Source organism: Pteronotus mesoamericanus, unplaced genomic scaffold, assembly GCF_021234165.1.
Source record: "Pteronotus mesoamericanus isolate MK-2021 breed Mesoamerican mustached bat unplaced genomic scaffold, CSHL_Meso_final contig_169, whole genome shotgun sequence".
NCBI lineage: Eukaryota > Metazoa > Chordata > Mammalia > Chiroptera > Mormoopidae > Pteronotus > Pteronotus mesoamericanus.
The window spans coordinates 7,752,302-7,764,471 of NW_026555068.1; positions in this window are offsets into that span (position 1 = coordinate 7,752,302).

Below are 12,170 nucleotides of genomic sequence, written 5' to 3' on the forward strand. Positions count from 1 at the left end.
CAGCCCATAGCCCCGCGGGGACCGACAGCGCTGGGGCCCGTCTGCGCACGGGCCGAAGGGACCCGGGCGTGCGGGAGGCGTGCTCAGCAGGGGCCCGGGGCGCCCGAGGGCGGGGCGGGGGGCCCTGGGCGGAGGCAAGCCCCGGGGTCCCCGCCGCCGCACCCCGGGGGCATGTCCGGCGAGCGCCCCGGCGGGGAGGACGCCGGCGCGGCTGTCAGCGCAGAGCAGGCGGCCCTCGGCGGCGCTGCTGGAACCTCTGCGCGGTGCCCCGGAGCTGGTGGAGGGCGGGACCCTCCGCGTCGCCTGCTCTTTCGGCGCTGGGCTGGGACCTAACGGATCGCGCCGGGCTCCTGCTGCCGCCGCCGCCGCCGCTCCGTGCCATGGATGGAGGCTACTCAGCGCGGCGCAGCTCCCGCCGCCGCCAGACCCCGCCCGCCCTCCCGAGGGTGCGCCCTCCCCTTGCCAGCTCGTCCGCCAGGCCCTAGCGCCTCCCGATACGCAGCCAAGTCAATGCCCTTCTGGGCGCGACGCCGGGCTAGCCGACTTGAGGCCTCGCGTGTCCCCTGCACCGGCGCTGAACCCAGACTCCTCGTCTCTCCCGCCCCTCTTCACGAGACCCATCTAAGACCCTCAAGCCCAGCGCCATCACTTTCCTTGAAATCCTCCTGTTCACATGCCCATCCACCCTACTCTCTGATGCTTCTGGGGCTCTCATGGATCTGCCAGCTTAACCAGAGATGCCTGGTGCTCCCTGTTTTGGACTGAACTTTGTTCACCGCTCTGGGGTTGCTGAGACTCGGCTTCCCTTGGCCCCTGACCTGATGGACGCTGGCTCTCACTCTCGCAGCCCTACTCCAGCCTCCGCAGGACACAGCCCAAGGCTGAGGAGGCCCAGACCCTCCTCCGCTGGTGTGACCTTGCCCAGCGGGGCGCGCATGTCACTCGGCCAAGGAGAGGGCAAAGGCCAAGGCAGACAGGCTAGATCTAGCTTCTTACCTCTTCTACATCCCAGCGTGTGTTTGTGTGTGTGTGTGTGGGGGGGGGGATCAGGGGCAGTGAGGGAACCCAAGAAGATGAAAAACAGAGATCAGTGCCTAGGTTTGGAAAAAACACTGCATTGCACGTCAGAAAGCTCTGCGTGCCTTTGGACACAGCCCGCTGACATTCTGGAGTATTTAATCTCTGGAGTCAAAATGGGGCCCTGCCTGCCCCCTAGTTTATGAATGTAAGTTGTGGCATGAGAACGAGTGAGTGAGCTAGAGGGGGCACCCTCCAGGAACACGAGGCAGAGGGCTGGTGGCTTTGCAGGGGTGGGGAGGGGTCTGGCCTTGAAAGCTGGGGATGGGGATGAAAATTGCCTGTGGGCCTTTGATGGATTCTAATGCAAGCTGGGAAGGCGCTGGGGACGGACGAAAAGAGAAGTGCGGCCCAGCGTGTCTGCTTCCTCAGTTTCCCCGCAAAGGCTGACTTTTCTGCCGCTTAACGGAGCCTGGCTGCTGAGGCCTGGCAGGGCGGACCCCTGAGCAGCGCTCCTGTTTTCCGTCTTTCACTGTGCGGCCAAAATGGTTGCTACGGTGACCACCACCTTCTTTCTGTGTTCTTGGTCCTGCTGGTGTGTGTGTGTGGCACCTTTTCCAGGATGGTGGTCTTTCAGCCCACCTCCCACCCCTTCTTTGTAGGGAAGCAACTTCTCTTCCTTACCCGGCGGCAGACGGGGCCCAGACACTGGCTTCTGCACTTTCCCTCTCTGGCTCCACAAGTCTCTCCCAGTTGCAGGCTCTGGTTCCTTCAACTTCCAAATATAAATAAATAGTGATTGCAAATGGAGGAAGAGAGAGGGCAATGGACTCCCCCAGCAGGAGCCCTCGGCGGGCGGCAGGCTGGCTGAGGCTGCATTCCTCAGGAAGGGTCAAGGGAGCTGAGTGTGTCGCAGAGCCACTGCCCAGAGGCAGGGTCTGTCATTCAACCGTCCTTCGCCCGGGAGAGGAAACCCTCTCAGAGAAGAGGAGAGGGGGCCCCTGGCCTGGGTCACACAGCTTTTCTGTCATTTCTTTTTGCTAAATGAAGAAACTCAAAGTCTGGAAAGGAATTCCACTGTAACACGCATTCTCTGAGGCTGAGTAGAGGCCAAATGACATTTAATAAGGGGATGCTTCCCCGCAGGTGAGAACGAGCTGCTTGTTGAAGACACTTACAAAGCAGCTGTCTTGTGGGTTGGTCACCATTTTTGGCTTCTGTTACCCACCCAGGAAGGCGAATGGGGCTGGGGTTATTTTCCCGTTTTACAAATGTGGATGAGGAAACTGGATCACTCACTGAGCCATAAGGAGCCAGGGGTGAGAACTTACCTTCTAATTCCTTTTTAAGTTCTTTCTTTCTCCCAGTCACTCAAAACTTTTCTGATAGGAGCTCCTGGTTGTTTGTCCTCAGAGACGCAGGGTGGAGTGAATGAGTGGCCTTCAGGAAAATCTTCTCGTCTTGAGGTTTGTTTCAGATAGAAGGATGGCTCCAACGTCGTTCCCAACCTCAGGAAATCGAGCTAGGGAGTTCGCTCAAAATTCCGGGTGTGTGATAAGCATTTGAATGGAGTGGGGGTAAGGTACCTTCATGATAGGGACGAGGCTGAAGGAACCCTGACCGAGCAAGGGGGTGTGGCTTACCACAAATTTCAGTCCAATCCGGGGCAGAAGTGTAACCCACAGGACTCTTCTAGACCATAATTATCCTTACGGGTCTGGGGGCTCACCTCTGCTATGCCTGTCTAAAAAAAATAGCTTGCCTTTGACAGCTAGCTAGCCAGCCTCTCTCTTGTCCCCAGCCTCAGAGCTGACCCACTCCCCCTTGGCCAGGAGAACCTGGGGCCTTTCCCCCATGATAGACCAGGCCCTTTGTTAGGAGCAGCTGAGAGCAGAAATGGGGACCGGTCACTGCCCCCTCTCGCCAAGACTGGAGCAGGCCGGGGCTACCAAGGACCTGCACCCAACGAGGGTAACATGGCTGAGTGCTTATCCTGTGCCCAGCACTTGTTGACTGCATTTTGTAGGAATTAGCTCAGTGAGTCCTCAAAACAGGGTGAAGGCGGCTGTTTTAACAGACAGGGAACTGAAAGTAGAAGAGGGTTCCTTAACAGTAACTTGCCCAAGGATTTACAGTGAATAAGTAATAGAACCAGGATGTGGACCAGGTATTCTGGACTCCAAATTTTTAACTGCCATGCTCTATCTGGGGGGCGGGGGGACCCTCAGATATTCTCCCATGAGTTTCACTTCCTTTGAGGTTTCCTTATTTTGATTCCCTGGTCCTTCTCTGAGTTGAACATTTAAGATGTCCACTCCCAAACCAGAGCTGTTAGTAGAACCAGGATCCACCTCCCTGTTTTTTCAACGGAGTCAAGGAAGACAGAAACTTTTCAAAGAGGTGTCACCGTTCATCTAGAAGAAAGTGAGGGGCGGATGAAGACTGTGGGGAGGCTACAAACATGTAGAGAGTCAGAAGGCGTCCTAGCCCCGGGCCCTGATGTGGAGGCCCCACCCTGGAGGTTCGCCTTTATTTCTCAGGTTTTCTAACTCTCTCTGTGCCTTGCTGCCTTTCAGAGGCAAGGTTCTAACCCAGACCCAGGACAGCAGTGGGTAAGATCATAGCCCATAATTGAATCGATATCACAAATGGGACGTTTCTCTAGGGCTCCATTAGCTTACAGAGACCGGGATGGCACCGAGCCTGGGACACCCTCCCTCCCCATTCTGACACCTCCCCCCACTCCCGTGGCTCTGCTGGACAACCTTCTCAGCACTCTGTCCCGCTTCTGCCTGTCTTGTACCTCCCTGTGGGGACTGTGCTGAGCTGTCTGTCCTGTTGGAACTTTCACAGAGTGTCCATGACGGATATTTGTGTCTCAACCAGAAGGAATGAATGAGAATTCATTCCTATCTAGGTGAACATTTGGGGCTGCAAGGGCTTCCCTTCAGTTCATGGGTTTCACCACGTACCAGGTGCCTATATACAATTTAGACAATCTCAGGGTTATAATCTCTGCGTTAAAATATGACTCATTCTTTGAGTGAAATCTACTCATATTCTCGCAGATAAGGGAGTATTTCCTCACTATGAGCACCGTGGCTAAGAGCATGAACTCTGAGATTGAAGTCAAACCCTGTCTCCCCATTTTACTAATTGTGTGACTTGGGCCAAGTCACTTAATTTACCTAGGCCTCAGTTTTCTCATCTGTGAAATGGGAAATGAAATCATTATTTGCTTCAGGTAGTTGTGATGTTGATATCTGTTACATGTGTGGATGAAAATGGGGCCACACACCAAACCTGACAAGCTCAGGGGAGGGCTGCCTGGCGGGCCTGACAAACTCAGAGATGGCGAGTGAACGCGTAGGAGGGTCTGAACATAAAACTTCCGAACTAAAAGTGAGTCATGGCAGGTAGTGGTGCTAGGCCTGTAGCTTCTTCACAAAAGTCAATCTTTACCTTAAAGGAGCCTGTCTCTTGTCTTTTTACATGTAACATAACTTTGAAATGACAGAGTAATCTTGTCCAGCAGAGCACAAGACCACAGAACCCCTCATTATCTTGTTCCCCGGATACCATCTCTGTGCTGTGAATGGTAAGCACTAACTATCCTATACCCACCAAGGTAAAGGAAGTGTGTGTCTCTCCATTTTGCTTTTTTATCCAGTCTCAGAAATTTCTCTGCTTTCTCTTGCCTCCCTAATGTACCACCAGTGGATTTCATGTAAACTCCTCATATGTCCTTTTATCCTAGTGCATAAAATAAGCTGCAATTCTCCCGAGCATTTTCTCAATCCTCTGAGATTTTTCTTCCTGGCAATTGTTGTCAGTTTGGCTCAAATAAACTCATAAAAATTCTTTACAGGTCTGGACATTTCTTCTGTTGACATATGTAAATGAAGCGTGGGCGGTATGATACCAAAGTGTATTTGGTCTTTGTCCCTGGTTCCTGACCCAGACCTTCTAAAGCCCTTGGAATTTCCTGAGTGACCAGAGTATGTTTTGTTATCCCTAAGGACACTTTTGGAGCACACCTGTATTTGTGCTCATGAGGTAATTTAGGGTGCCACTTTTAGGTAACCTCAGGATGGGGCTAGTTACCAGAAAGAGGGACTGATTAGAGGGCTGGCACTTTAAGCCCCACCCACCAGCCTCCAGGAAAGGGAGGGGGCTGCTGGAGACTGAGCTTTGTAAATCCTCTGGAGCAATGAGGCTCACAGAGCTTCTAGGCTGGTGAGCACATCAAGGTGCTGGGAGGGTGGCACACCTGGAAAGGGTAAGGAAGCTCCATGCGCCCTCTCCCCGTACCTTGCCCTATATATCTCTTCTACGTGGCTGTTCCTGAGTTATTTCCTTTATAATGAACCAGCAAATGTAAGTTTTTCCCTGAGTTCTATGAGTTGTTCTAGGAAAAAAAAAATCAAAAGTGGAGACGGAGTTGTAGAAATCTCTGACGATTTACAGCCAGTCAGTCAGATGACGAAGGCCTCAGTAACACTTTGGGACTGAGTGGCCTGAGACTTGCAGCTGGCATCTGAAGTAGAGGCAGCCTTGTAGGACCGAGCCCTTAACTTGGGGGGTCCGCACTAGCTGAACTGTCCGTGTCAGAATTGAATTAAATTGTAGGACACCCAGTAGACGTCAGAGAACTGGAGAATTGATTGGGGTCAGAGAACACCCCAGCCTGGCACATACAAGTCCTCAGGAAATGTTAGCTTGCGAGCTAACCTGCAGCTCCTAGTGCTTGCTGCTGTTTTTCTTACTGGTCCCTACATAGTTTTGCTCTATGTTATAGTTCACTGGTTACATATTTGACTTTTCCATTAGAATGTAACATCCCAGAAGAGGGAATTCTTTTATTTTTTTTTTTAAATTTTTTTATTTCTCCGATTCTCAGCTTGTGTTAGTGCCCAACAAATAGAAGAGACATTTATTTAACTTGTTCAACAAAGTGTTACTGAGGCCTTCGTCATTTATTTAAACAAAATTTATTGAGTATCTGCCATGTGCCAGATACTGTTTTGGACACTGAAGATATAGCAATAAACCAAAAGAACTTAACTGGTTTCATGCAGTTAACATGATAGCAGAGGGAGACAGGTAATCTACCACCTACTAGATTATACATATACACTGCACCCAAAATACACTGTACCCAAATACACTGCACATATGTATAATCTAGTTGGTGGCAGAAGATCAGGGAAGCAAAATTAAGCTGGGTGAGGGGACGAAGAACGATGAGGAAGACCTCTCCCACAAGGCGATCTTGAGCAGCGTTCTGAGGGAAGGAGGGAGCAGGCCCCATGGATTTGGGGTGACAGAGCATTCCACACAGAGGGAACAGCAAGTGGCAGCAAGGTAGGAGCGCACTTCCAGTATCCGATCAAGGAAGAGCTAAGGACCTGTGTGGGTGGTTGGAGCGCAGTGAGCAAGAGGGAGAGAAGCCCCTCCCACTCCACCTGCTGCCTCGCACCAAGGCGGGCGAGTGTGGGCAGGTGCGGCCCTCTGCTCTCTCTGACACAGGGCCCAGGCGCACATACCTGGGGAGGCCTGAAGCAGCACCGAAGATAAAAGGAAAGCAACAAAGAGCGGTTTGGTGGAGAAAGGGGCAGGCGCTGTTCTGGGCCAGAGGAGCGGTGGAGGGCGAGCCTGGAGTGTTTGGGGTCACTTCCTGCGCTGGGCCCAGGAGGGCTGCTTGAGACTGAGAAGCGGGGTCTCCTTTCTCAAGGCGTGAAGCTGGGCCGAGGTTGAGGCGGATGTCAAACGTTCCTCCGCAGCGAAGCCTGCTTCTTGCCTCCCTACTATTGACAAGGAGTGTTTTTATCAAAGCAATACATGCATATGGTTAAAAAATTAAACAGTGTGGAAGAGACTAGAATGAAAAACAATGGTCCTTCTAAATCCTGTCCCCTGGAGTCAGCTTTTGCCTGCTCCTGCTTTCAGTCCCCTGAAGGAGGCGTAGTACTTGGGAGAGCTTCCCTGTCAGGCACTGGGTTTGCACAGCCAGCCTTCAGGAGCTCCCCTCCCAGTGGCTCTCCACAGGTTTCCAAGGCCAGTTCTCTGGGTCACTGTGGCCCTCTCCCAACACCATGGCCCCTTCCCATGGGTCACTCACCAGGCTTGGGGCAGGAGGGAAGCCCCTCCAGTCATGGGAGTGTCTCAGAGAGACACCCTCATTTACACACAGTGGGGGCTCATCAGCAGCCTGGCAGGTTGGATTTCTAATTTTCTGGAAAAGTCTATCTTTGTGCGGAACCCTGATTCCCTGCAGCAGCTGTCTTCTTGGTGCATAGTGGGCTTGTAGCTGGTTTCTGGGGTGGCCCTCGGGAATCTATCTCTTTTGTCATCTCCCTCTCCTTTCTCTGTGTTTTTCGTTCTCCTCTTCTCTCTAGCCCTCTTTGTGCACCCTCCTCTCTCTCTTCCTCTGGAAGGTCAAGGTCAAACTTCTGTGCATGAGGTCAGGTCTCTTACCTAAGACCTATCAGGCTGCCCCAGGGCCCTGGAAGGCCAATGTCATGGAGGGGAGGCTGGGAGCAATGCAAAAGGAGCCCTCCTTCTGGGCCTCCTGTCCTGGGGACACTCTCAGGCAGCCTGGGTGTGTCACTGGAGTCCCGACTCCCAGAGTGTGTGAGCCAGAGTATCCAGTTTTGGTTTCACTCTGGGCTGATGTTGCTGTTTTTATGCCCCAGGCCCTAGTTAGGTCTTTAGTTTAAAGCTGTGGGTGGGGAGGGAAAGGGAAGGCTTGGGTGCCCCTCTCTGGGCAGCGTGTTAAGGGAACACTGGGCTTTTCCACCTCCCTGTGGCCAGCCCCCTGTGTCAGCTGCACTCAGTGAGACACCCACGAGGGAGCTTGTTGTGGGCACCCAGGGCTTTCGTTGCTTCTTGGAGGGACCCTTTCCTCCTTGGCCTTGGAGGATCATGTTTCATTTACGCAGGAAGGCCAGAGTTTTCCCGACAGCCCTTATCTGCTCTGTCCATCAGCGCTCCACCCTGCTTCTCCGTGGAGACTCAAAGAGACTGTAAAGCCTACGGGGCTGGGTCTGGCATGGGGTCCCTAACCTTGACTGGGCTTTTGCTTTGGGCCCTGTTCTGGGCACAGCGCTTTTATGTGCTTTATCATCACGTTTAAACCTCACGACAACACCATGGGGCAATTGCTCTTAATATCATCCCTACTTATAGACGAGGAAACTGAGGCATTCAGGGGCAAATTCTTTAGCCCAAGTTAATTTGGCGGGTAAAGAACAGATTTGAAATTTAAGCCCAGACAGACTGGTGTCAGAGTCTGGGAGCAAGAAGTGTGTGTGTGTGTGTGTGTGTGTGTGTGTGTTTCCCTCCCCTAGTGGGGCCATTGACTTTTACTCCTGCAGCTCTTCTCCATGTATGTTCCCAAACTTACTGCATAAAGTCCTTTTGATGCCTGGGTTCCTTGAAGTGGACACAGTGAGAGCCCTGTTCCCCCATTCCCCACCCCACACCCCAGGCTCTGGGCCTCGGCTCAGAGCGCCAAGCAGCACTGTGGCTGCCAAAGTGGGCCTGGGCCTCCCAGGTGAGCAGAGTCCTGCTAGGACGGCCAACCCCACTGCCAAGGCGCATACTCTGTCTGGGAGACAGGCCCGTGGCCAGTCCCAGAGGCACACGCAGAAATGCCTGTGAACACCCACACCCGCAGAGAAGGAGAAGGTGACTCCCACCGGGACCTGCAGCCTCAGGTCACAGACCTGGAAAAGGGAGAGCAGCATACCCAGGCAGAACCAACAGAGCGGCTGCCCTCTACAGTCAGTGCAGGTCCCAGAGCCCAGCGTCCGCAGCAGCTGACTCCCTCCCTCACTGGTCAGTACTAGGCAAAAGTTGGGACACTTAGAGAACTCGGCTTCACCGGCAAAAGGGAGAAAGGAAGGTGGCTGGGCCCCACCCAGAAGCCTCAAATGGAGGGACATTCTCTTTCCAGTGGCGTAGATGCCCCCCTTTGGAAGCCAGCAGGAGGCGGATCAGGCTGGCTGGGGTTCCAGACCCCAAACAGCGGCTGTGTGTGTGGAGGTGTTTGTGGGGAGCTCTGGGGATCAGGAGCAGCTCCTCAAGCCTGGGGCCCAGCTGGTAATCCGCCCTCTTCGGGGGCCAGCCCGGCCCCAGCCGAGGAGGGCTGTTGGCAGAGGCTGCCTCTGTAGGTCTCTGGCTTTATCTTCCTCACACATTGAAACCATCAGGTCAGGCCTGACTGCAGCCTGCCCAGCTCTGTCTGCTGGAGACACTGCGCTTTCATCCAAACCAGACCTTCCCTCCTCCAGGTCCCCACTCGAGGAAGGGGGGCAGCAAGCATGGCCTCGCTTGTGCTCCCTCGGAGCCAATTTCAGAACTTTTCCCCTTTGTCCCCTATTTTGCTCTCTTCTCTGAAATGTTTATGAGGCCACCTTCCACTCTGGGACCCTTTGCTCCATGCTCATACCCCAAAGGGAGTTTTAGTTGGTGCTGCAGAAAACAGGGAATTCTGGGGGCCCCCAAGTCCTGAGCTGTTCCATCAAAGCAGCGAGCACTCTTCAGTGCCTCATGTTCTGGGGAAGCCAAATCAAAGGCAAACCCTGAATTCCTCTTGCTCACGGCCAATAAAAACCTTGCTTCAGTGCCGGCTTCCTCTGCTGAAATCAGATATCCTAGTAATAAACAAGTCCGAAAGGCAGGGAAAAGCTCTTGCTTCTTTCTTCTGATTAGTTTTTCTTTCTTAAAAAAAAAGTTCTCTCTTATAACAGGATGCCTGCCCCAGAAACTTGAGCACAGAACTGCGCCCCCTCCTTCCCTGCACCCCCGACTCCAGAGTCCTCGTCCCCTGGGCTCCTGCAGGCAAGGGTGGGGCCTGCCTTCCCTAACACTCGCAGGCTTAGCTCAAAGGCAGGTCAAGGGGCTTGGGGGGAATGGGCCTTCGCCTTCGCTGCCTGGGGAGCTGGCTGCCAACTGACAGGGATAACTGGGTGCTATGGCTGCTGGTGGTGGTCAGAAATGGGAAAGTGAAGTTAGGACAAATTAGGACCACTTTTTTTTTCTACAGCAAGCTTTCTGGATCCCCTCAATGCACCACAGGACCGTAAGAAGCCCAGTACCACGGATTTACATGTTGCGGGCATAGTTGAGAAAGCCACACAAGGTGGATCTTGAGGCGTCGGAGGGGCTGGGAGGGCAGAGGGCGGGAGTGGTGCTTCCTGGAGCTGGCCTTGCCCTGCATACAGCCCTCTCTGCGGCTCCCCTTCCTGGCCTGTCCTTGTCCCTTCCCAGGGCACATGTGTCTCCACATGTGGAGCAGTGTCCTCCCCTGTGCTGTCGTGTCTTCCTGCGACCCCTCCTTCCCCAATGGGCTTTTAAGTGACTTTGCTGTCAGAGATGCTATGCTCTTTGTTTTTCCTTCTGACACTATCTCTCCGGAGAGTTTCTGGTCAAGAGAATTATATCGAGGCTGCAGATTGCAAGAGAATTGCGCCTAATGGGGAACAGACAGACAAGACACCTTTCATGTCCAGCCAAGATTTTCCCCCTCCCTTTCTCTCTCCCAACATCTCATCTTCCCTTTTTGGCTTCAAAGTTGGCCCTAGTTTGTGCTAGTTTCTTCAGTACAGCTGGTGAATAAGGTCACACATTGATTTTATTTTGGAGATTGGCAGCTGGGTCAAGCTCAGCCCCGAAGCTGGAGAGCGCGGCACCGCTCCCTCCCTCCGCTGGCGCTCAGGCCCGTGGGGAGGGAACCGTTCAGAAGGCGCTGTGGCACTCCAAGGGTTGGTTGTGTCTACTTCTTACTGATCTCAAAGCTCAGGAGCTTGAGCTTGTGAAATTTATTTTCAATGTAAGAAAAGTACTCAAAGTGTCTCCTTCGTCCCTGCCTCAGGCCATTTTAACTCATCTGTGCTGGACTTTATAGAAAAAAAAGTGTTAGCTCCGAAGTCCCTTGGGACCTTGAAGTGCTTATGGAAGAGGAACTTAAGGTTAAGGGCCTCTACCTTGTAAATAGCTGCTCAACCACACATAGCCCTCCATGCAAACTAGATGGGAAAGAAAGCTCTTTTCTTTACCTATGTGCTCCCTGAGGGGAGAGGGTAGATTAGTGAAACATCTCAGTGGATGGTTTGGATTCTTTGGCCTTTAGAACGAGGCTGATGTAATAGCGGCCAACTGATTTCACGGTAAAGACAGTCACAGTTCCCAGAGCAAATCATTTCCAACTGCACCGTAACGACATCCACCCTTATTGCAGCCCTTCAGGAACTGGTGGGCGAGTCCTTCCTCCTTCAGAGTTTTGGTAGGAAGCACAGGGTCATTTTTTTTTTCCTAGAAGGGCAAAGATGTCTTGGATTTTAAGAATGCCCCATTGGAGCCCATTCCTCCTTGTCCAGTCGTGGAGAACAGGACTTACTCCTGCCAGTCTAGCTCCAGGGCACGAAGGGCAGAGTTCCGGCACTCGGCACTCGGAGTAGTGGCCTGCAGGACTGGACGGTTTGAATGCGGAGGGGGAGTGTGGGTGTTGGGGAGAATGGCTGACAGAAGGCAAGGCTAACTCCACCCAGGCTGGGTTCGATTCTTTCCTTCTTTCTCATGCACTCTGCTTGTAGTTTCAAAGTTTGTTCTGCATCAACAATTACAATAGACTAAAAATATACATTGCTTTTATGATAATAGGTTTCTCTTAAACTAAGCCTGTAAATATAGGAATATGCCACTTACGAATTGTTACAGCCTGAGACAACAGAAGATGCCGGGGTGGTATAGTGCCCAAGCTCTGGACCAGGGATTAAGACGCTTGAGTTTATTCCTTGCCCTGTCCCCAACCAGCTCTGACCTCAGACAAGTGCCCAATCCACAAAGGACTATCGGCAAATAGCCTACATTCCCCTACCAAATGTTGTGGGGTGCGGGGGGTGGGGTGGGGAATGAATATACAGGATAGTGCTTCATGTGCCGTGAATGTTTTAAAAAGCAGGGAGTACAATTTGAGTATTAACAGGTCGCTTTGTTAAGAGATGCAACAGTCAGAATCCATAAAGTATTTCCTGAGGACAAAGCTTTGATGGATTTTTGGGAGCCCTGGGTGTGCAAACCTGAGGCCGGCACCAGGCAGACAAGGGCCCAGGCTGCGGATGGCACTCTCAAGCAAGAGGCTGCTGGGC